Source organism: Crocodylus siamensis, chromosome 2 (genome assembly GCF_052110815.1).
Source record: "Crocodylus siamensis isolate JL-2025a chromosome 2, ASM5211081v1, whole genome shotgun sequence".
Taxonomy (NCBI): Eukaryota; Metazoa; Chordata; order Crocodylia; family Crocodylidae; genus Crocodylus; species Crocodylus siamensis.
The window spans coordinates 177,317,442-177,342,423 of NC_143396.1; the positions used below are offsets into that span (position 1 = coordinate 177,317,442).

General features: G+C 45.2%; 1 protein-coding gene across 8 annotated transcripts in view; it reads left to right on the plus strand.

The window, feature by feature from the left end:
• Positions 1-24,982, plus strand: part of TSPAN4 (tetraspanin 4) — an 861,113-nt gene that overhangs the window by 290,321 nt on the left and 545,810 nt on the right. The window contains exon 3 of one of the 8 annotated variants that reach the window (XM_090032433.1): positions 21,191-21,272. The exons of 6 other annotated variants lie outside the window; for them this stretch is intronic. The gene's annotated coding sequence lies outside the window, so the exon portion shown is untranslated. Of the gene's footprint in view, positions 1-10,369; positions 10,388-21,190; positions 21,273-24,982 lie in introns of those variants that run through there. One more of the 8 variants, XM_090032438.1, reaches the window with a different exon arrangement.

The window sequence follows — 24,982 nt, forward strand, 5'->3', positions numbered from 1 at the left end:
TTCACTAAACTCTCAGCCTTTCATGCCACCCTCCTTTAATGTTTTTCTATGAGAAACTTACATTTCTAAGTGTTATGCTCCCTCCATAAATAGGGGAGTCAGGTTTAAGGAAGTCAAGGATTGCTATTGCTTAGGCTCAGCCATTGATAAATCCCTGATTTATTTTTGTATGGTTCTTGTGACCACATCATCTTGTCCAGTGAGAGGTTGGTAGGGTCACCAGGTCCTGTTCATATTAAGTCCTGCAGCTAACAGGTCTGTGGAAGATTGATCCCAGGCTTTCTGAAGTCTTTTCAAGAGATATCATCAACAGGCGACACCAAATGTTGTCCAGTATGTGAAATATCATTGATATTTTTCCGTATATTCTACCAAGGACTGAGCCTGTATGGGTGTAATGTCTGCCTGTCTGTCTAGCTAGACATACAGACTGATAGCTAGACAGACTGATAGTTGTAATAGTCAGGCTGTCTAACTATCAGTTTTTGTAAAGTATATGTACATATGAATATAATGTGTGCCTATATATCATAAAAACCCAAAATAATAACAATTGTGTGTGTAAGTATGAATATATTTATATACCTGGGCAATTAGAAGATGAGAGGTAGAGTATATGACTGAGGTTTTAAATGGCCTTTAAACTTGACATCTTATTTAAAAATGGTTTGCTTATTTGCTTTTGTATTTTTGTGATATTCTTTGTGTTGTGTGTACAAAGAGAAAAGAGAGATAGTATGCACCACTCATAATAAGGTGGGTGGTATGTGCAGGGGAGAAGGGTTTGGTTGTACACACAGATATGTTTGAGAGAGAATGGAAGGCATACATATTTATCTGCGGAAATAATAATAAAAAGTTTCTATTAATACAAAGCACCACAAACCTTGAGGTGTGTGATTTTTTTTAAATTTATTTTTCTTCATCAGAAGAGAGATTGAAACACAATATTGCCTGAAACTTCGCTATTCCGTGGGTAGAACAATTCATCACTAGTGCATAAAACACCTTTTATTTATTGAACTACACCCACGCGTTTTGCTCATTTTTATCCTAGCTGCTTCAAGGAATATTTCTCACCTCCCGCCCTCCTGCAGTTACTTTGACTTTATGAAGTTTGTAGTCTGTTCTCCTCTTAACCCCCCATACACTCCATACAGTTATCCCTCCCTTCTGCACAGTACCTTCTCAGCATTACCAGTGCCTGTGCTTCTCTGAAAATCTGACATTTGTATCTTTTAAGAGCCCTCACTCCTGGAGTCCTGCATCTTTTGTTTCTGACTATAACAGCTGTCTTTAAATAAAAAGAAAGTTTACAGCGTGTATGATTGTGGGAAGAAGCTACAAAAGACCCCCAAAGGGCTCAAAATCAGAAAACAAATAAAAGAATACAATAATTATTATTTTTGAAAATATCTCGTGACTTTTGGGGACCCTACTCACAACACTTGAATGTTCTGGGTTGGTAGTTTGTTGCCCATGGCAGTATTGACTGCTTCTTTTTGGAGGACCAAAGCCTTTATTCAGATTGATAGTTTAATACAAATAAATCTGATAACAGTTTAGTTTTTACCTATAGTCTCGCTATCTAACCTATGCAAAGTATTATTAAGCTTACACAGAGCAGCTGCCCACTTCAGGGCAGCATGTGAACGTCTGCTTTCCTTTTGAGCATGTAGGGTGGTATTTTCGAAAGCACAAGCAGGACCAAGAAGCTCAGCCCTATTGAAAGCCATTAGAAGAGTCTATAGTAGGTTGTTACCTAGTTCTTTATTTTTCCTGGGGCAAACTTGTTCTCCCAAGGAAAACAACATCCAAAACAAAGCACCTATAAATTTATCAAGGGTGACCACCAGGATCTGGGGGAACGTTTGTTTACCAGAGTGCCTCAAGGGATGACGAGGTCGAACAGTCACAAACTCCTGCAAGACCGTTTCAGGCTGGACATAAGGAAGAATTTCTTTACTGTCCGAGCCCCCAAGGTCTGGAACAGTCTGCCAGCGGAGGTGGTTCAAGCACCTACATTGAACACCTTCAAGAGTAAATTGGATGCTTATCTTGCTGGGATCCTATGACCCCTGCTGGCTTCCTGCCCTTTGGGCAGGGGGCTGGACTCGATGATCTCCCGAGGTCCCTTCCAGCCCTAATGTCTATGAAATCTATGAAAGTACTGAAACAAACAACCATACAATCAACAAAGGGTTAACTCAGACAGGAGAGAGGACATTATAGCTTATCTCCTGCATACCACCCTCTTCTCTCTCTCCCTGAAGCTCTACTTCCTGGGAGCTTTTAACTTCCTCTGGGCCAAACACTGGCTACTGTCAACTGGCTCCCTGCTACGCATACAGCCTATCACTTTTAACCACCCAAAGCTGTGCTCCTGTCCCTGAACCTTGCACCCAGTTACATCCCCTCCTTTCAAGCATGGAGTTGGGGACATGCTCTTCTTCCCTTTCTTCAATCCCCATCCCTCTCCAGAGTCCACACTTGTGTGAGCAGATCCAGACCGGTGCACTATCATAAAGTCAGAGGTTTGCAGAGACAGCTACCACCTTGTCAACTGGGGGTTGGTCTTTCTCATGGTATTGAGCCGTGGCAGTGAGGTGTGATCAGTAACCAAACAAAACCAGGCCCCTGGGAGGTAGGAGTGGAGGGCCTCCACTTCCCACATAATCGCTAGGCACCCCTTTTCAATGACTGCATATTTCTGTTTCCAGAGAAGGAGCTTCATATGAGATAAAGGATGGGGTGTTCCACATCCTCAAACTCTTGGGAGAGAACCTTCTCTGAGCCTTAGTCTGAGGCATCGGTTTGCAATATGAATTCTTTTGTTAAGTCTGGGCTACACAGGATCAGTGTATTACAAAGTAGTCATTTTACTGTCCCAAATGCTGCCTCACCTGGGTGCCCACTGGACCATTTGCAGCATTCCCTTCCACAGCAGGTCCATTAGTGGTGCAGTGATGGCAGTGAATTGAGTAATAAACTGCTGGTAATAGCTTGCTAAGCACAGAAATGATTTCACCTGCCTTTGGTTGTGGGCACTGGTGATTCCACCAAAACCTTCACTTTCATAGAACCATAGAAAATTAGGGTTGGAAGGGACCTCAGGAGGTCATGTAGTCCAACCCCATGCTCAAGGCAGGACCATCCCCAACTAGATCATCCCAGCCAGGGCTTTGTCTGGCTAGGTCTTTAAAACTTCCAAGAATGGAGAATCCAAAGCTTCTCTGGGTAGCCTGTTCCTGTGCTTTACTACACTTCTAGTGAGAGCATTTTTTCCTAATATCTAACCTAAACTTCCTTTGCTGCAACTTAAGACATTGGTTCTTGTTCTGTTGTCTGTCATCACTGAGAACAGTCTCGCTCCATCCTCTTTGGAACCCCACTTCTGGTAGTTGAAGGCTGCTATTAAATCCCCTTTCAGTCTTCTTTTCTCCAGACTAAATAAGCCTGGTTTCCTCAGCCTTTCCTCACAAGTCATGTTTCCTAACACCCTAACCATTTTTGTTGTCCTCTGCTGGACTCTCCCCAATTTGTCCAAATCCTCGGGCCCTTTGAAGGGCCCAAATCTTGACAGAGTACCCCAGATGTGGATTCGTCAGTGCTGAATTAGAGGGGAAGAATCACTTCCCTCCATCTGCTGACAACGCTTCTACTAGTGCAGCCCAGTATGCCATTAGCCTTTGTGGCAACAAGGTCATACTGTTGGCTCACATTCAGGTTATTGTTTAGTGTAACCCACAGGTTCTTTTCTGCAGAGCTGCTGCTTAGTCAATCGGTTCCCAGCTTGTATCTGTGCATGGGATTGTTCCATCCCAAGTGCAGAGCTTTGCACTCGTCCTGGTTGAACCTCATGAGATTCCTTTTAGTTCAATCCTCCAATCTGTTGAAGTATCTCTAAATCCTAGCTCTATCTTGCAGTGTATCTACTACTCTCCCCAGCTTGGTGTCATCTGCAAACTTGCTGAGTGTGCATGCCATCCAATCTTCTAGGTCCTTGATGAAGATATTGAACAAAACCAGTCCCAGGTTTGACCCTGGGGGACTCCACTTTACACTGGCTGTCAACTAGACATCGTGCCATTGATTACTGATCTCTAAGCCTGATGATCCAGCCAGTTTTCTATCCACCTTACAGACCATTCATCCAACCTGTAATGCCTTATCTTGCTTGTGAGAATGTTGTGGAAGACTATATGTTGTGGGGGTTGGTCAGGCAGGACTTGCCCTTGGTGAATCCATGCTGACTGTTCCTAATCACCTTCTTCTCCTTCAAGTGCTTAGAAATGAATTTTTTGAAGACCACTGCATGATTTTTTTAGGGACTGAGGTGAGGCTGACCAGTGTGTAGTTTCCTGGCTCCTTCTCCTTCTCTTTCTTGAAGTTGGGCACTATATTTGCCCTTTTCCAGTCATCTGTAACCTCTTCCAATTGCCATGAGTTTTCAAAGAGGATGGCCAGTGGCCATGCCAATGCCAATGTGATTGCATCGGCACTGTAAATAACATCCAGCCCCATGGACTTGTTAATGTCCAGCTTTTCTAAATAGTCCCTAACCTGTTCTTTTGCTATTGTGGCTGCTGACCTCTCCAAACTGTGCTGTCAGGCTCAGTAGTCTGGGAGGTGACCTTATCTGTGAAGACTAAGGTGAAAAAGGCATTGAGTACTTCAATCTTTTCTGCATCCTCTGTCACTAGGTTGCCTCCCCCGTTTAATAAAGGACACACACTTTCCCTGATCCTACTCTTATTGCTGTCATGTGTGTAGAAACCCTTTTTGTTACCCTTCATGTCCCTTGCTAGTTGCAACTCCAGGTGCACTTTGGCCTACTTGATTTCATCCTTGTAGGCCCGAGCAGTACTCATATACTCCTTCCTAGTTGTTTGTCCAAGTTTCCACTTCTTGTAAACTCTTTTTGTGTTTTAGCTTACTGAAGATTTCCCTGCTAAGCCATGCTGGTCTTCTGCTGTACTCGGTAGTCTTCCTGTATATTGGGATGGTTTGTTCTTGCACCCTCAGTAAGGTTTACTTAAAGTACAGCCATCTCTCCTGGACCCCTTTTCCCTTCAGACTGGCCTCCCAGGGGATCCTGCCCATCAGTTCCCTGAGAGAGTCAAAGACTGCTTTTCTGAAGTCCAGGATCCATACTCTGCCTGCTCTCCTTCTTTCTTTTTCTCAGAATCCTGAGCTCAGTCATCTCATGGTCACTGATGCTCAAGTGCCATCCACTACTACAGTCCCCACAAATTCTTCCCTGTTTGTGAGCAGCAGATCAAGAGGAGCATGGCCTTTAGTTGGTTCGCCAACACTTGCACCAGGAAGTTGTCCTCAGCAATTTCCAAAAACTCCCTGGATTGCCTGTGCGTTGCTGTATTGGTCTACCAGCAGATGTCAGAGTGATTGAAGTATCTCATGAGAACCAGGGCCTGTAGTCAGGAAACTTTTGCTAGCTGTTGGAAGAAATCTTCATCTTGTTCTGATGGTCTTTAGCACCCTTGGTGCTTTCCCCTCTAACCCTAACCCAAAGACTTTCAACAGGCTTATCTCCAGTCACATAGCTCTTTCACCTAAAGAGCAATTCCCCTTTCTTTTCTCCTTTGCCTGTCCTTCCTGAACAGTTTATCTCCATTCATGACATTATTCCAGTTATGTGGGCTGTCCCACCAAGTCTTTGTTATTCCAATCATGTCATATTCCGGGACTTTGCAAGGACTTCCAATTCTTTCTGCTTGCCTCCTAGGCTCTATGCATTCATGTACAGATACCTGGGGTAACTAGCTAATTGCCCTACTTTGTCAGGAAAGAATGAAAAGGCCTCCTCTGTTGCCACCTCATGCTTGCATTTCTTCCAGGTCACCCACTTCCTCTCTTACCTCAGGGCTTTGGTCTCTATCCCCCAGCAAACCTAGCTTAAAGCCCTCCTTACTAGGTTAGCATGCCTGTTTGTGAAGATGCTGTTCCCTGTCTTTGTCAGCTATATCCCACCCTAGCAGTCCTTCTTGGAACAACATCCTGTGGTCGAAGAAACCTGCACAGCCATACATTGCTCTTCAGGATTCTTCCCCTCCGGTCTGTGCCCTTCCCCTTGACTGAAAGGATCAAGGAGAACACCACCTGACCCCCCACCACCTTCACCCTTGCACCCAGAGCCCTGTAGTCACTTTTGATCTGCTCAGGGTCTTCCCTGGCAATATCATTGGTGCCCACATGGATGAGCAGCATGGGGTAGTAGTCAGAGAGCCAGGTGAGTCTTGGTGTCTTCCATGACATCTCAGATCTGGCCTCTGGGTGAGCAGCAGAACTTCTGAGGCAGCAGGTCAGGTCAACAGACGAATGCCTCCGTTCCCCAGAGAAGGAAGTATCCAACCGCTACGACTTTGTCTACTAGTGGCCTGATTTTGCCAGTGCCTAGGACATATCCGAGATATTTTGTTTCTGTGTAACCCTGGTGTCATTTAGCGCCAGGTTAGCTCTGAGACCCTCTACTTGTACTGATTTTGACGTCTCCTTTTTCTGCAGTAGGTGGTCTGTCCATGTGTTGGTAAATATTACAACATTGTCTAGATAGGTGGTGGCATATACCTGGTACAGGCAGTGGACTTTATCCATTTAATGTTGGAAAGTTGCTGAAGCACTGTGTAAACCATTAAGAGACAAAAAAGTAAGGTCCTGAAGTGATGCAGTCCTGAGGATGTTGTGAAGGCTGTGATCTCCTGGGAAACTGGGTCCAAAGGAATCTACCAATATGCTTTGGTCAATTCCAGGATGATTAAATACCTGGCATTCCCTATTCTCTTCACCACTAATCTATTCTGAGCATAGTTATGTATCACATTTTGAAGCTGTGTTGACTTTGCAAAAGTCCCTGCAAAACCCAGACAGAATGGTCAGGCTTTGGCACCAACACAGTTGGGCTACTCCACTCACTGGCTGATTCCTCAATGACCTGCAAGTCTAATATTTTCATCACTGCTTGTAACACTTCTTTAAATTCTTCCAAGAGGTTTTAGATCTCAGGCCATTGAGTTGGGGTCAAATTCTCCCCCAGGATGAAGCCAGTTATTGGATTTTGGGGGTGATATGTACTTCCCTAGCCAACTCCCAGTGAATGTGTAGAAACCAGATGGGCCTCACAGGTAATTTGTGAGCCTGACATTTTACCACTAAGTGGACTTCATAATTCATCTGGCCAGCTGTCCACAGTATCTCAAAATGACACTGCCACTTTGCCAGTAACTTAGGAGCAACAGTAGGACCAAGTCTCCTGGCCGATAGACCTGGAGTCGAGCCTTTTGGTATATTGTTGCTCTTGTTCCTGTTGGGCTACCTCAATTTTTCCTTTTGAGGGCCCCCACTAGGTCTAACCCTTCCCTCAGCTTCAGTACATACTAAACTATGTTTTGGGTTGTTGTCCCCTAGTCCTACCAGGACTCTTGAAGTAGGTATAACACACTCCAGGGCTGCCTCCTATATAGTAACTCAAAGGGCAAAAAGCCTGTGGAGGCCCAGAGTTGTGGTCCTCTCATAGGCTGAACAGTAGGTAGGATAGAAGTTGGTTCCAATTTTGAAGTTCTTCAGAGGCAGACTTCCTCAGCATCTCCTTCAGTGTTTGTTTAACTCATGGGCGTGCAAAATCTGGCCCGTGGGCTGGATTGAGCCCCCACAGGTTCCATTTCCCAGCAGTTCCTGCCCACATTGTTGTACCTAGTTTCCATGGAGACCCCAGCAGCACCGTGATAGCGCTGGGCCAGGTATTCCATGTAGACCAGCCCCAGCAGTACTGGGAAGGTGCTTCAGGACTGGGATTTTGTGGCAGTGACAGCATGGTCTGGAGCTATGGCAGAGCTGTGTTCTACTGCTCATATGCAGGCAGTGGATTGCATGTGTTCCCCAGCTCCGGACTGTGTTGTTACCACTGCAAGATCCTAGCCCTGACCCTGGAGCAGTTCTTTGCCCAGTGATCTGTCCTGCCAGTGCTGCTGGGGCCAGTCTCTATGGAAAGCTTGGCCCCATGCTGTCACAGTGCTGCCACTGCTGAGGTATTCATGGTAAGCAGCCACAGCAGTGCAGGCAGGGGCTGCTGGGAAATGCTATCCAGCCACCAGCCAGACCACCATTTTGCCCACCCCGGGTTTAAATGGTTTGACCAGTCCATCCATTTGGGGATGGTACACTGAAGTCTCTACCGAGCAAACTTGTAATAAGTCCCAGAACTCCTGTAGCAACCAGGACATGAAGGTTGTACTCTGGTCCATTAAAACCTCTCTAGGGATGCCCACCTGGGAGAAAATCTGTAGTAGCTCTGTGGCCATTGTTTGTGCTGATGCTGAGCAGATTGTAGCAACCTCAGGGTAGCAAGTGACATAGTCTACCAGGATCAAAATAAACTTCTGTCCCCTTGCACTGGGCTCTAGTCCCAGCAAGTCCACCCCAGCCTGCTGAAATGGTATGCTAACCACAGGGAGAAGGGCACCAGTGGGGCCTTATGGCTGAGCTGCATCCCAACTAGCTGGCAATCAGGCAGGGCACACAATATTATTTAACTTCCAGATATATTCCAGGCCAAAAAACCTCAGTAGTATTCTATCTTGGGTCTTTCCACCCCCCAAAATGGCTCCCCCCAGAGAGTCATTTGCTAGTTCCAACACCTGGTGGTGGTATTGTTTCAGGGCCAACAGTTGGGATCTCAAAGTTGTCTTTGGTCACCTTCATCAGGAGGACCCCATGCAGATCAAAATGGGGGTCTTGAGGTGCTAAATGGGCATCTATTATAGCCCCATTGGCCCATCTCAACTGGCCATATAGAGGGGCATATACCAGATCCTCTCTTTGATCCTAGGTGATCTTTTAGCCTTCTAACTGATCTAATCTGCTCTCCTGATGAGTGCCAGAGGTTTCCCGATCCTTTACTTCCTTTGAAGGGGGTTTAAGATCACACTGCACCCTGACCCCTTTTCTGGAGCATTTCTTCTGGCTGGTGAGGGCTTCTCACCTGATTTGCTGCTGATATTGACGTGATCAGGGTCTGGGCTTTTATTAGGATGGTGGCACTGAATTGTTCCAATGCAACTCGTTTCACCTCTTCAGCTGACCAGGAGTCCAAATTTAGCCACCATGTGCATATGTCTTCTAGCATCTGGGCCTTAATCCAGTGCCGCACATTCACATTCCAAGTCTCCGTATGGAACCGGCAGTGCTGATAAACCTCCCCCATAAATCTCAGCTTGTCCAGTGTGGCTGCTTTGACGGATCTATAGTGCTGAGCTGGTACTAGTTTGCTCCCATGGCCCAGTAAGTGGCCTGGGCCTCCCCAGTGAACAGGAGGGCCACCCTTGCAGCTCATGTGCCCCATGGCCACTGATACCTCTGACACCCATTCAGACATGGCAAGAAAAGCCTCCAGAACCTCTGTCGGTCCCATCTCTGTGAAGGCTGCTCTGTCTAAACTCTGGGAAGCTGGTGACTCACCCATGTGGGTAGGGGTCCATCTTACATACAGTTGCTGTTTCAGGAACTCCTGCTGCTCTCACGGAAACTACTGTAGTTGTTGCTGCTGCTGTCTCTGGAACTCCTGCTGCTTGGTTTGGAGCTGCTGAAATAGCTGCTACTGTTGCTGTTGCTGCAGCCATGCGTCCCCTCCAGCCATTTTAACAGAGTCCAGGTCTCCATGGCAGACATGGGGTTTTAGACAGCCCACATTCTCCACCACATGTAGAAAGTTATCACTCAGTTCTTTATTTTTCCTGGGGCAAACTTGTCCTCCCAAGGAAAACAACTTCCATAACAAAGCAAGTTTCTAAACAAACATGCAATCAACAAAGTGTTAACTCACAGCTATGATCCTTCCTCAGATATAGAGAGAGGACACTGTGGCTTATCTCCCCTTATGCACGCTGCCCTCTTCCCTCTCTCCCTGACAGCTCAGCTCCCTGGGAACGTTTAATTTCCTCCAGGCCAGACACCGACTACTGTCAGCTGGACCCTTGGTGAGCATGCAGGTTATCACTTTTAACCACACATAGCTGTGCTCCTGTCCCTGAGTCTTGCATCTGGTTACAGTCTTCCACTGACTTCAGTGCAACTTGGCACAGGCAGGAGTGTTATGATGAGCTGGCCAGATGAATGCTTTTGTCTCATAGAGGAACTTTTGTGAGGGGCTTGATCCAACACCAAGTGAAGTCAGTGGGAGTTGCCCAATGGGGCACTGGACTGTAGTCCCAGTCCTTCCTTTCCAACATGGAATTGCTAGAGGTTGGGTAGCTTTCCTGTTTTTCAAATTTCACCTTGCTTCTCTTTTGCAGAGTGTCTATCAGACCACCTTTCAGGCAGCCTTATCCTTGGGAATCTTGTCAGTTCATGCCAGCTTGGATCCCTGTGTCAGGTACTATTTGTGTGTAATTAACAGGTCTAGACGGCATTCTATGTGCGTACCCATGTCTGGACTGCAAAAAAATGAAGTTTTCTAAAGGCGGAAACTTCAATCCCCATAAAGCTATTAAAATTCATATCATGGGTCAGGCTAGTAAGTTAGTGTCACCATCCACTGCTGTTTTAGAGGGGCCGAGTATTGATTTTCTGTCCTGGAGGCTCTCTGCTTGAGCTGGATAGTGCTTGTTAGTACAAAGAAGGCAGTGTGGTCAATGCTTTGAGCAAGGGAGGGGTGCCTGAGTGGCACCTCACAGCACTCAACTATGATTAAAAGATGGGTCACAAATTGGGTGGCATGGAATTGTCACGAAAAGGGATGACAGCTGCAACAGGGTCTGAATGCTGGAGTGCTTAAAAAAGAGCAATATTCTGGACCTCAGTAGACATACAAATACCCCACCCCCAAAATTCCCCTTCTGCCCTCAATATGTAGTATTGTTTCTAGACAGAATGGCAAAATCATGCAAGCTGCAGTTCTACTCTGTGGTGGAAAGTAGGAGCTCCTGGTCTTTGTGGGGAGGGATCCAGTGGGAACCTAAGATCCTATTCCTTCACCTCCTCAGCAGTTCTGGCACAGGTTTAACATTAGCTCTAGCAGACTATTTATTACAGATAATGTTGTTTAAGGGGAAAAGAGGATTCTGGGGGCAAGTGGTACTTTTATACAGGCCAAAGTCAGGAGGCGTCTGCAGTTAAGTATGAAAGGAAGTGCTAGCTTTGGCTAAAAAGGTTGCACAAAAAAAAAAAAAATCATCCCTCAAGCCCCCATCTTATTTCTTGGGATGGAAGAGAGATCATGTACACCTCACTCAGAGGTGATGTTAGCCAACCAGAAAATCCCAGTGCTTGGTTAAGAAAAAGGAAGAGCTAAAGAGTCAAAATAGTGGATATGGTGGCAGATGGGAACTCGGGAGACCCTACACAGGCAGGAAACATCTCTTCCCCATTCTCAATTTAGAGTATTTACTCAGGGAACACATGTTGTTGCTTGTTAGTGGAAGAACACATACAGTCTTCCTAATTTATCCCATTCAAATTCCAAAATGTAGACTCCATTAGTGCTGAGAAAACACACACCACAGGAAAAACAAAACTAGGGACTTAGTGGCATGACTACCATTTTAAATACCCATGCAACTTTTGTGCCCAGCAGCCTAAGCCTTTGAAAAATGATACTTCTTAATATTCCATTGCAATGAAAAACTTATAACCAATGCTGCCTAGAAATAGATGCATGAGCATTATCCTTTCTGAGGGTCTTTATGATTTATAGTACCCTATCCACCTCATTGTTTTCCTCCTTTTCCTATCTTATAGATTAAACATGAATGAAATAACATATATTAAATAGAGAAAAATCTAATCAAATCCAAACAGTCATGTGATTAGAAAGGTGGCAGAAGTCAAAGGGAGCAGCACTGTAGCTGTGGAAGGATAAACAAATTAAAAGTGAGATGTTCTCGGTATCCAGCAGAGTTGCTATAAGTCTCCTGTTGATCTTGTTGTTAGAGGCAACTAAGGTGGCTGGTTGTATGTAGAGTAATCTTACAGAGCAAGAGGTTAGACAGTGAAGTTTACATTTAGTCCTCTCCAGTATTCTCTAGGTCAGTGAGTCTCAACCAGGGTGTTGTAAGATCCTTCTAAGGGTGTAGGGGGGTGCCACACAATATTAGCACTGTTAGGTGTGCAAACTTCTACACGATTTGCAAGATGAACTTACAGATTTCCAATAGGAATCTATCGCATCAAAGCCATCTTAACTTGCTGTGGTCTTTTTGAATTCTTTGCAGCAGAAGAATTGTGCTATTATTTTTCTGTTGTCAAAAAATGAGTGAAAGCTAAGAGCTGGCACTTTATAAAGAGGACCTTGAGTCTAACAAGAGGCATGTTGAGTCTGAAAAGCCTAATTGCCACTGCTGTAGGTAAAAATATTAATCAGTGTTCTAAATGAATAGTACTAGAAAGTAGTTGGTGAAACTCTCAGCTAGAAAGATCTGAGCAACGTGACCTGTAGAGAGAGAATAATATTAGTCTTCCTCCTTTCTGTATTAAAATAAATGTTTCATACGCTGTTCTTCCTTAAATGTTCTCAAAGGATATGCTGACCAAACAATAGGCTCCAGTTTAAGGATAGATTTTACCAATGCTCTTGAAGGGATTGCTGAGAAAATTTGCAGTGGAGTGGGAAATGATAATGAGGACAGAAATGAGAAGGAATGATCTGGTTTACTTGGTAAACTAGGTAGAATTCAATCATGCATGGTTTAATTGGGTGACTCCTAAGGACTTTCATTTAGGAACAACGAATATAAGCCATGCTTACAGAATGGGAGAGTGTGTTGTAGAAGGCTGAAAATGACATAGAGATCATTGTAAAGAACCAGCTGAACATGAGCTCCCTGTGCGGAGCTGTAGTGATGTGGTACTAGTGCCTTGATAGGGACATATTCAAAGGTGTTGTGAGCTTCGAGAACTTCAAGAGTGATTTGTGATCTAGAAAACTTGCTGCATAGTGATAAACTAAAAGGTCTCAATGTATGTAGCATGTCAAAGTGAAGTTTAACACATCACTGGTTATGACTGGTAAATACACAGGCGAAACATACCTGATCTTAAAGGGCGCTTGTCCACATAATTGGCATTTACCCACTAAAAATCTTCCTGGTTTAATTTTCCTTCCCTAGTTTATGACGGCTAAATAAGTAACATGGATGTGATCTACCACGTAAGGGCTTTTTATGCTATAACTAGTAAAATGCACTAGGGGGCATGTCAGAACAATTTTACACTCCTGCCCTTTTAGTACTACCTTACTGCCAGGTGGCACTTTAGGACAAGAAATGCCCTGTCGCAGCATTTCTGCCACTTGCTTTTCCTGTGTGCAAGTTGCACAGGGTGCTTGGGGGTCTGGGGCATGAAATCCTTCTGTGCAAAGCCCTGCAGGGCTCCCTAGGTATACACAAGCAATGCACATATCCAAGGCTGGTTGTGGGGTACCCTTAGGGCTGCACACTCTTTCCATCAGGCGCTGGGTGCAGGGTACCCTTTGGGCTACCAGAGCATTGCCCCCTGCCCTAGCTTGGTGCCCCTCACTTTTCCTGGGTGCAAGGTGCACGCTTTTCCTTGGTGCAAGTAACACAGGGTGCTTGGGGGTCTGGGGCACGCAGTCTTTCTGTGCAAAGCTCCACAGGGCTCCCCAAGTGTACACAAGCACTGCATATACCCAAGGCTGGCTGGGGAGGGAGGATGGGGGAAGAGGGGGGTCCCCACAACTCTGGGCAGGAGCAGAATAGTTCCAACCCTACCAACTATGAAACTATGATAAAAAGTTGAGGGTGGCCAGGGACGGTGGCGGTGGGGGGGGGAATCACATGCTACTGTAGGGAGAAGAGAGTTGTGCACTCTTGGAGAGGCTTGGGTCCTGTGATGCACGCAGATCTGGGTTGTAATGGCCACGTATAACAGTGTATGGTGCATGCTGTGCTAAACTGTTATATGTGGCTGCTATACCCAGCCCTGGGGTGTATCTAAGCCTTACCCATATACTATCATATGCAGCTGTTACACCCCAGAGCTAGGGCCACCCCTGCAGGAGTGAAGGGGTGGGGGGGCAGTGGCTTGGCTGTAAAGCATGATCATGTTTTCTGTGTGCTTGTTGTATATTGTGCCTCCTGTAGGACTGGAGAGGACTATTTCCAATCCCTCCTCAGACCATTACCTTAAGATTCCTCAGCAGGATCTGTAAAACCAGTTGAGTGACTCCGGCCAAATCCTGAAGTGGTGAGCTCCTTTGACTACCTGTAACCTGAGATCCTGCTGCTGCCTTTGTCTATGGTAATTTGCATCACCACAGCCTCACAGAAGACCTGAGGCTTTTCACCGCAGCTCAGGTTACAGCTCTTTCATCACCAGTCTGTGCCTTGAGGCAGACCTCTGAACCTGGCTTTTCAGGAGCTTGAACAGACACCAGCCCAGTTTAGTAAACCATGTAATTTCCTCTTCTAGAAACAGATTTCTGTGATGTGACTCTTCTAGAACCAGCAATATTATTGTTTTCTTGTCCCTTGCCTCACTAGGAATAGAGGAAGCCATGCCCTAGCAAGCAGTCCACAGAGACAGATCCCCATTCCAGCATTACCTTCTGGTATGCCAAAGGCCTATTCCATGATTAATTACTCAGAGCTACCCGACCTGTACCACATGCACCCAATGCTGCAGGTTAGGGTTTTCTCCCAGAACTGGCAAAAGCCTGCTTAGCTGTGACTTTATTTGCTCTGTTCATTAGTCAGCCACCCCCACATTTCTGAGGTCCAGGAACATTTCACTTGCAAAATTCCCTGCCAGTCCCCACTCTGCCTGGGCCTGAGGTTGTGGGGGACCCCCTTCTTGTAGTGAGTGGCCTGCTCTCACCATCCACTGTTTTGGGGCACCCCAGGCCACATGCTGGGGTTTGCTCCCTCAATTTCAAACTGCCTGCCTCTACTGAAGTTCAAGGAACATCTACCCCACAGAGCTCCCCCACTGCCCTCTTCCCCTGGTGGTGTGGGGCAGGGACCCCTGGCTGGCAGTGACTGGCCTTCTGACCATCCACTGTTTCAGGACGGCCAACAAAAGCTACATGCTATGGTTCACGAGGCTGCAGTTTCTTCCTTTAATCTCCAGGTCCTTATTCCAGGTTCCCAGTTCCTTTTTTGAAGCTTATCTATACCCAATAAAGCATGAATTTCACATTCTAAAGAGAGAGAATTTCATTAGCCATGCATATTTACCAACTAATATGTAAATTAATATCCTGCATCTGACATGTGTGTGTACCACCAGGGGACTCTCCTGGACACCTCTGACCAGAGTCTTGCATGGCCCAAAGCGTAGCCTGATTGACAGCCCCACACACACTGTAATAAGTATATAGGCTCAAATAAGGAATTTCTTTTGGGCTGGGATTAGAGATGGAAATCCTTAGGTCCCCCTACACCATGACTCTGCCACTGGGAGACTCTCCCAGACATCTCTGACTAGAGTCTTTTCTGGCCTAATGTGCTGTTTGTTCATACCAGGCTGCCAACTCACAGCCCCCTATGTACACTATACTAAGTATATGGGCTTGAATAAGGAACTGGTTTTGGGGCTGGGATGACAGCTGGAAATCCTTCCTGGGCCAGCCCACAAGATCAGGGGTGTCCAGGAGAGTCCCCAGTGCCAGAGGCAAGGTGTGGGGTGGTCCTAGCTCTGGGGTATAATGGCCACATACAACAGTGTATGGGGAGGGCTGAGATACACCCCAGAACTAGGTGCAACAGCCACATATAACATTTCAACAGAGCCCTCACCATAAACAGTTATACATGGCCCTTACACTGCAGGCATACCTGGGTTAGTCCTGGGTCAACATGGTTGTGTTCGGAGAGATGAGTAGTCTGCTACTGTGGTCGGTGTCAGGGTGAGCTGTTCTGGCAATGAGGGAACTGCCTGGGTGACCACTGGGGTCACCCTAAGACCAGCACCCCAGCAAGGCTGACAGATGAGGTGTGAAACCCCTGGTGTGCACCCTCATTGGAAAGCCCAGTGGGCTGCAGGGTGCCAAAGGATGCGGGGGCAGTGCTGGCATGGGCAGCTTCCCTGTCACCTAGCAATGTTGGCAACTCCATTAATCCCCAAAGTCTGTGAGGGAGCAAGAGTGCCAGGCTTGAGAAGAACCCTGTTTTGGGGCTTTAAAATAGGTGCTGTCAAAAGGGGGGTGGGGGACAGGCAAGAAAGACCAGAGAAAGACTAGGCTTGGCAATGGTTTGGTGGCCAGCCAGGACAGGGTGCACCCCCAATTTCCTGTCCATGCTGCTGGGGGACTGTCCCAAAGAACCCTGACCACAGTCCTGCCCGGCCCAAAGCATCATTTGTGCATGCCAGGCTGCCAACTGACAGCCCCTGCATGGCCACTGTACTAGGCATATGGGCTCGAATTAGGAACTGGCTTTTGGGCTGGGATTACAGATTGAAATCCTTTCTGGGCCATCTGATACCATGCCTGTGTGCCACCAGGGGACTCTCCTGGACATTCCTGACTAGAGTCTTGCCTGGCCCAAAACACAGCTTGGCCGTGCCAGGCTGCCAACTGACTGCACCCCAGCCACAGTGCTAAGTATATGGACCCAAATAAGGAACTGGATATAGGGCTGGGAGTATGGCTAGAAATCATTCTTGGGCCCACCCCATGGGATACCTCTGTGGCACTGAGGGACTCTCCTGGACATCTCTGGCCAGAGTCTTGCCCAGCCCAAAGCGTGGTTTGTGTGTGCCAGGCTGCCAACTGGCAGTCCCCCCATGCCTACTCTACTAAGTATACGGGCTCAAATAAGAAATTTTGGGGGGCTGCGATTAAAGATAAAAATCTTTCTTGGGCCATCCCATGCCATGCCTCTGTGGTTTTTCTAGTTTTCTGGTTTTCCTGGAACTGAGCTCCGTGGGAGATCTGGATTTGACTTCCAGCCAGGGTATCAGAGGGTTGAGTTGCCTGCAAAAGGGAATCCCCACTGGGGAGGAGGGTTCCCCTCACCTCTTTTACCCCACCCCACCTGGGTGCCTGTGCCTCAAATTTTGTGGGATCTGTGCCTCATATTTTGGGAAAGCCTGCATCTTCTATTTTGTGAACCCTGCGCCTCAAATCTGTTGTTGATTTGTCTCTGTTATATGTGTATGTTCACCTAAAATCCCTTTGACTCCCCTGCTTTCCTGTTTCCTGCTCCCTGGGTGCCAGAGTCCCCTTGCCCCCCTGTGTATGTGTTATATTCCAACCTGTTCTTTCCCTTTTAAACCCGTATATGGTTAAGTTCCAGTTGGTCTTGGCTCTGCTTTGTAGGGGATAGGAGGAGAGCTGCTCCCCCATAAGCAGCTACCCCTCCCATAGTGCAATAACACCTGTTAAATCCCTTCAATTGGAGAGGGGGCACCTCATGTGAGTACCACCTGGGTTACATTTACCACCCGGGTTACCCCTACCCTCCCAGCTCTGCTGGTCCCCCTCACTCCTGACCTGCCCCACCAGCCCTGTCAAACCCAAAACCCAGTCCAACAAAAAGTAATTTTAATTAACCTGAGTCTTAAACTGCCTGACCCATAACAATTTGATCCTTGCCACAAAGTGTTTGCGAACATAGGGAACAGGTTTTTTTGGAATCCAAAAAAGTTGTATTTTTCATTCGTCTGAACTGTGAACTAAATCACCAGGAAAAAATTGCAAGATTAGCACCTGGAGTCTTGCTGAAGTATTGCAATTGAGATTCAATGGTTTCCATGGATTACCGAGTGAACCCAAGTGGCACCTGGTGGTGTAATAGTTGGAAAGCAGAGAAAATCACGTTTTCCGGTGTAAGTCAGATCCACATTGAAAAATTAAAATGATAAAAAAAAACCCTCATGGAAGAAATTCAACAGCTAAAAATAAAACATGTTGGAGATGTTTTAAATTACCACAATAAAAAAACTAAAATGATAAAATCAGCTGACAGTGTGGATACACAGATGCTATTTAGCTAGCTTAATGGTGATTTTTTGTCACATGGACACAGAAAAAGTGTAACGTAGTAACAGGAGAGGTGTAATGTGGACAAGTGCCCAAAGAGTTCTTTAATCTATCAGACAAAGGCATAAGTAAATTTAGAGACCTGAAGTTGAAGTAATCAAAGTTCAAACTAGAAATGAGATGCCAATTTTTAACAGTGACGGTAATTAACTGTTGGAACTGATTGCAACAGAATGTGGTAAACATACTATCACTGGGAGTCTTTGAATCACAATTAGTTGTCTTTCTCTGAGAGAGACCGTAGTTCAGTCATGAGTTATTGGTCTTGAAGTAGCAATTGCTGGATAAAATTTTATGTTCTGCCGGGGAACTTGGGTGCCTTCTAATGCTCCAGCCACCAATATGTTTCTGTCCATTATTGGAGAGAGGAGCTTCTCTAAGCTGTTTTAATCAGGTTCTCAGTTTCAGTGTAACCTGGCTCATAGCATGCTTCCAGACCGGGGCTTTTTCAGAACAGAGCCTTTGTACTCAGCTGTTGCGTATGTACCTTCTGAGAACAGTAATTACAGGTAAGTGATTTTCTTTTACCTCCTTTGTCAGAGTGTTGTGAGAGCGAATTAGTTAATCTTGTAAAGTGTTTTGAAATGAAAAAGGACTTATGAGTGCTAGGCATTGCTATTATATAATAATCCATTGAAATTCTGTGTCAAATAAAGTATACTTCATCTAAAGTGAAGTTAGGCATTTTCAGTGAATTTTTTTTTGTAAGCAAGATTCAAACAGTGCTTGTATAATAAAGCAGTTGGCACTTCATTTGCTCAAAGCATGAGATTGCCACAGCTTTTCAGTATTCACAAGTACTTTTTTTCTTTAGAATACAAATTCTTGTTCTGTTATGTAAACTGTTAGCACTTGGACCTAACACTAAGTTGCTGAAGATCTGGGGTGGGCAAAATACAGCCTGAGGGCTGGAACCAGCCTACCAGGCCATTCTGTCTGGCCCAAGAGGCCCCTATTTTTTTTTTAATTAATATTTATCTGGCTTTCACTGCCTGTCAAAGATGATAGGAACCAGTGGCAGCAAGACCCAGGAGTTGCTCAGTGGCAGGGCCCAGTGCCAGAAGCAGCAAGGCCCACCTGACCCCACCCCACCCCAGGCTCCTTCACCCCAGCCAGAAGCTTCTGCCCTTGCACAGGCTTCTGGCCTGGGACCTGAGGCTGGTCTCCACCTCCTTCCACCCGAGTGGGAAATTCATGTAAGAATGGGCAGAGGGTGGGGAGGATGACCAGCGCAGCAGGAGCCATCTGGGCCCAGCCGGCACCATATGGTTCCCAGCTGGCAACTGCATGGTGCTCCTGCTGCATCACACAGTCCCAACACAGCTGGCATTGGCATGCGATGCAGAGCCCCTGTGATAGAGGTGGCTGGGCAGGCTGTGCTCCTCACCCCCATGCACAGCACTGCCTGGAGCTCCACCCTGCCAGGCGCCAGTGCCGGCGCCAGTGCCTGCACCAGGCACAGGCTCCCTGAGGCCCCCTGCCTGCTGCTGCTGCCGGCAGCAGGGGCTGCATGCCATATGCGGGGGTCCCCACATCCCACAAATCTCACACACCTACACCCTGCTACCACAACCTCCATCAACATATACACACACCCCAACATACCCTGTGCCCCCCACTATATACCCCTCCCACACGCAATATAAAAGAGTGAGACTTTGTTTGAGTTATTGTGAAATCCCCTCTATATATTTTTTTTCTTGTCCTAAGATGGCAACCCCCATCCCAAAAAGAGTATTTCTGGGGGGCAGGGGAAGGGACTTCTGGTGGCAAAGGTCAGGGGTTAGGGGGCAAGATGTCTGGTCCCAATATGGCAACTAGGGGTGGGGCAGCTGTCAAGGGGTGGAGCTACCTATGTGGCCCTTGACAGCTCACCAAAACTTGTAAAGTGGCCCTCCAGTCAAAATAATTGCCCACCCCTGCTGTAGATCACTATAACTTCATTGACTTCCACAGATCTATGCCAACACACATCAGCTGAGGATTTGACCAGTGATTTCCCATTGCCATTTGTGGTCATTAGTGGATTTGAGATCCTGTACTTCAAATTAAACATGGCTTGTGAGCGAAGGTTAGAAGAACTAGGAGTAATTAGTCTGAAGCAGAGAAGACTGAGAGGCAGATCTGGTAACATTCTTTAAATATCTGAAGAGTGCTTATAAAGGATGGTGGGACTAGATGACTTTCTTGAGGTCCTTGCGGCCCTTTCTGTCTAGGATTCTAACTTACGTGTGCCTTGTCTTCTCACTTAGTTGTTCTTTCACTTTCTGTAGTTGGTGGGTATCATGAATGTATCAGCCACCACATCATGGTTTCCTTAGCAGGCCCAGTTATCTGGAACTGTCAGTCTAGTAACTAGAGGAACATTCTCCTTCTTTTGTATTTGCCATTTCCATGCTGGTTGCAATGGGAATTAAGCCTTGCAGGAGTTCTGCAGCCCATAGCTGAAGCTGTTGTGTCCCAAATGGGCCATATTTTCTGAGATTATCCTTATATTCTGCTGTTACCAAAGCTTCATCTGTGGAATACAGAAAGATTAGGGCCCCTCAGATCTCCAAGCATGAGTAGACATTGTCGTAGTCCAGTAGTTTAATGGCAAATGAAGCAATGGGAGGAAGAAAAGGCAAGCTTCCATTCCTTTCTCTGTATGGGCTGGTTAGACGGGCGGCATAAATTCTCTTCTTATAACTTTCAGTTTTAGTCTTTGGATAGCTGCACCAATCATGTCTGCAGGTTGCTCAAGTTGACCCGTTTGCCTTTTGTAACTTGCAGGCAAAGCATTTCGGCCTGTAAATGTGGATTGGGAGATTTGCTAACAATATGTTCCCTTTACATGTGGCTTCTCTTTTTATAAATTTTCCATTGTTTCTGGGAGGCATGTTATTTTTGGGTGCCTCAGAGCTTTGAGACTTCTGTTCAGCAACTCCATGGCAACCTGGGGATACAGGTTCTGCAAATCTTTTGGGTTAGCAGCAAAGCTGTCTGAAGTCAGTCCCCAGCTGAGAGCTGTATAAGATAGTTGTGTGAAATGGTTCTGACTTGCTGGTTGGAGTTTGGACAGGGAGCCACACCAAAAAAGGATGTTTTTTTCCTTGCCCCTAAACTGCCGACAAAGTAGAAAGGAAGAAACAAAGGCCTTCTCAAGAGCCTGAATTCAGATACAGTTATTTCTCTCATTAGGCATCAGGGTGAACATTGGATAATTCTCCAAGGCATTGGAAGAGAATACATGTTGGCAGTCCCTTGAGGGCACCAAGTCTAGGTAAGACTTATGTTACCCATAGATGATTGTAAGTAGCAATCATTTGTATCTAGCAGGCAACTGCTTAAGTAAACAAAGTATTTATTACGTGTTTTATGCAGAAAATAGTGTTCTTTTGATTTTTCAGTTTCATGTTTGTTGTACTTATTTATCCCAAAGACTTATGTTAAAAAATAACATTGCATCATTTCATTTCTCTTTCCTTTGCACTGGCTCTTAAAGGTAAGAAGTACGGTATACTGCAATCACTTTCTCTCTGAGTTCCTTGCAACTGTACTTTACAGTCAAACGAGATAAGGGTTGATCTGGCGATTTAACTTATGCTTTAACAAAAGCAGAATTTGGGTTTAACTTACGCTTTAACAAAATCCCTGAAAATTCTCCGTAGTAAATTTGGCTTTAGAGTCTGAAAAAGAAGGGCCACAGCCTTGTGAGGCAGAGAAAATTGCAGAAGTTCAGAATGGGTTTTTTTTAAAGTTGATAGCTGAAGCAGAGTTGCCAGTTCAGGAAACATATGCCATTAAAGCTCTGATTTTGTTTTCTAAATTACTTATCAAATTAAAAGCAGCTTTGCCTTCTCTTCTGAAATGGATGGTAGCTTTTTGGCTTAAGAGTGGCGGTCTTTCAGTGCACGGAGTGACCCAATTTTCTGTGCTGGAAGCGGATGTTTTGTTGTTGTTTTTATGTGATTATATGTTTAATTCAAGCTGAGCCTTTGCCAAACAGCAAAAATATGGGAGGCTCCAAGAAGCTGGCTCTGGAGAATGTGACTGAGCATGGTGACCATTTCCATTTCATGCACGCACACAGTCCTCTCCTGGGGGGATATTACAGAGCGGTGGTTTTTGGAACGTGTACATGAGGCCATGTGAGAGCTCCCCCTCCCTTTTCTTGAGGCTCCACCAGGCATCTTGCCATCAGAATACAATTGCAGCAATTTCAAGCTTTCCAGGTTGGAGGAGTAAAAAGTCATGTTCCCTCACCCTATTTCTGTAAAATTAAAGCTCACAGTCTAATGAAATTGTACAGGCTCACATACGTGGTGTCCTAGGCAGGTGTCAGAAGGACCAGATGAAGGCATAGGCATTGAGTTAAAAGAAAAATATTTTCTATCTTCTGCCAGGGATTGTCTTTATTTTTGACATTTTCCATTTGTTCATGTATAGAAAAGATCAGAAAATGGGAGTGTAGGGATTTGAAGCCGCTTCACTCAGTAGGAATGAGAAGCACTTGAGAGGCACATTTTAAACCCTACGATAAATATCACAGTACCATGGTTTATACACTTGGTGTGAATCATCATTCTTTAATGAGAGGTAAGCTTATGATTCAGGCATAGGTGCAACTAAATGGCTGAACGGCAGTTATTGCCTGTGGCAGATTCCAATGTTAAAACCCAGAATAAATTGTACCGTCCACTTATTTTTCTTACCATCCACATCACGTGCTGTTTGGATACAAGTATGAATCAATTTATAATTGTGTTGAAGGCTTCTAGAGTTAGGATGCAGGCACTTGGATTGAACATCCAGATCCTGCATATGGCTGTCAAACGGGCATTTAGATATTCCAACACTTGTCTTAGAAGCTTGATCCAGTGCCCAGTGAAGTCAATGGAAAAGTGGTTTTTGCTCTAAAGTGAAACTGGATCTTTCTTCCTGGTGTCAGGTACTCCTTTGGGCACTCTCATATGGTATTTAGAAGCTGAATTCAGGTTTGAAAATTGGACCCTGTGTGTATCTGGGTTTTCCTCTTACCTTTCCTTAGCAGCTTGGGACCCTTCAGAAGACTTGGAAAAAACAGCTGTTTTAGTAACACTTGGCAGAAAAAAAGTTATTCCCAGTAAGGAGAAATCTCTCCCTCACCTTCTGTGGATTACTGTTCCCTCTTGCTGCATCTTCTTTTCAGTTAAGGCACAAATTAAAAGTGAAGAACTGTCTCTTTGACAGATCTTGAAAAATAATTGTCAGTAGGGCAGGTTTTTCTAGTGAGCAGGAGTGATTAGACCCAAACCTATTCAGCATTTTCAATTTGGATTCCTTTTTGAAATCTCTGGACTTATCTTGTGAATCATGTTGGCACACCTAGCAGTATTAACATTGTGTGGCGCCCTGCAGAACCCTTGAAAAGATCTTGGGGCACTGGATCACTGGGCTAGATGATCTAATGATCCTTTCTAGTCTTAAATTCTATATGTCTCCATGAAATTAAGCATCTCATTTCAGCAGATAAGGATAAATCTTATCGGTTTCACTGGAATGGAACTACTTATGTGGGCAAGTTTATATAGCTACTTAAGGTCTCCGATTTGCAAGCACTTATCACTTCCATTGATTTCCAAAGATCTCCCTTTGACTTGGGTTCTTAGATTATAAGCTTGTTGTGTTTGTGCAGTGCCTACCCTGATAATACAAGAAAAATAATGAATTGCAACAAAAGCTACATGGTTAATACAAGAGCTTCAAGTATTTGATTTCACCTGATGAGATTTTAGCAGAAGAGAGAATTTAACACTATGGAGGTTTGGTTTATTTTATTATAGTAAATTACTCTTTAACTTTACTGTGTCTAGTTCAGATTTGAAGCATTCTGGACAAGAGCCCAGAATGCTTACCTGTCTTTCCAGCATTGTGCTAATCAATACTTCTGTATAAAATATATGTGAGGATAATCTGTGAGAAATTTTTCTAAAAAAAAGACATTTATATCCAGGCTTCCTGAAACTATTGTCCTAACAACCTTAGCAGAAATAATTTTTCATCATCGGTATCAGAGGCCATTTAGGAATTAGAAGTCTATATCAAGGTTCTGTGTGAAGCCATAGTGTATTCAACCAGTGATCTGCTTCCTGCACATTACTTCCCAAACTGGGAGGAGTATATAGTTGTATCTGTGGTGCATTGCAGGCAGGCTAATTAGCTATGTTCAGAGACCATGCTAATTAGCCCAGTACTACACAGTTACACTGTTTCTGGTTTGGGAGGTAGCTTGTGCAGAGCAATGCTAAGTGGCTTGATCGTGATGTTACCTAGCATAAGCTTCCAGTGCCTAGAATGGAACATCGTAAGTGAAAGCTCAGGACACTTCTTTGGGTTGATGGTAGATGTAACTGAGATTGAATTATGCAAATGCTCCTAGATTGAACTTTGACATGTGAAGTTTATTTCAGAGAGAGAGCAAGTGAGCGTTCCAAAGACAATACTATTATTGGAGACAGGCAGTATATAATTTCCCCTCAAATGTTACAAGAGATACATTTTACCCAAAATGGTCAGACAATGCCATGGAGATAATGGAATAAGAACTAGAAGGGACAGGTGAAAAATTGACACTTTTTGGAGAGGGTGTGAATTTTTATTTTCTTTCTTTGGGAAGGTGTTCATGAGAGGGAGGGAGAGAGTACCCAATGCTTAAGCACAAGTAAGCAACCTAAACTAGCAACTGCCAAGGGATACTGTACATATTAGAGCTTAAATGGGTCTTCAGACTGTATAGAGACCTTCTGCCCACATGTAGGAGTGATGAGAGTGGAAGCTCATCTTGCAGGAAAATAATCTGCTGCTCTCCCACTGTTTCTCACTTCTCTAGCCCTTCCTGTCCCACTCTCTAGCTGCTGTTGACAGGCTAAATGCCTTGTGGCTGACAGGATGGAGGGATTTGCAGGCTCATTTGACAGCAGCAATCAATAAGAAGCGAAAATCTCACTTGAC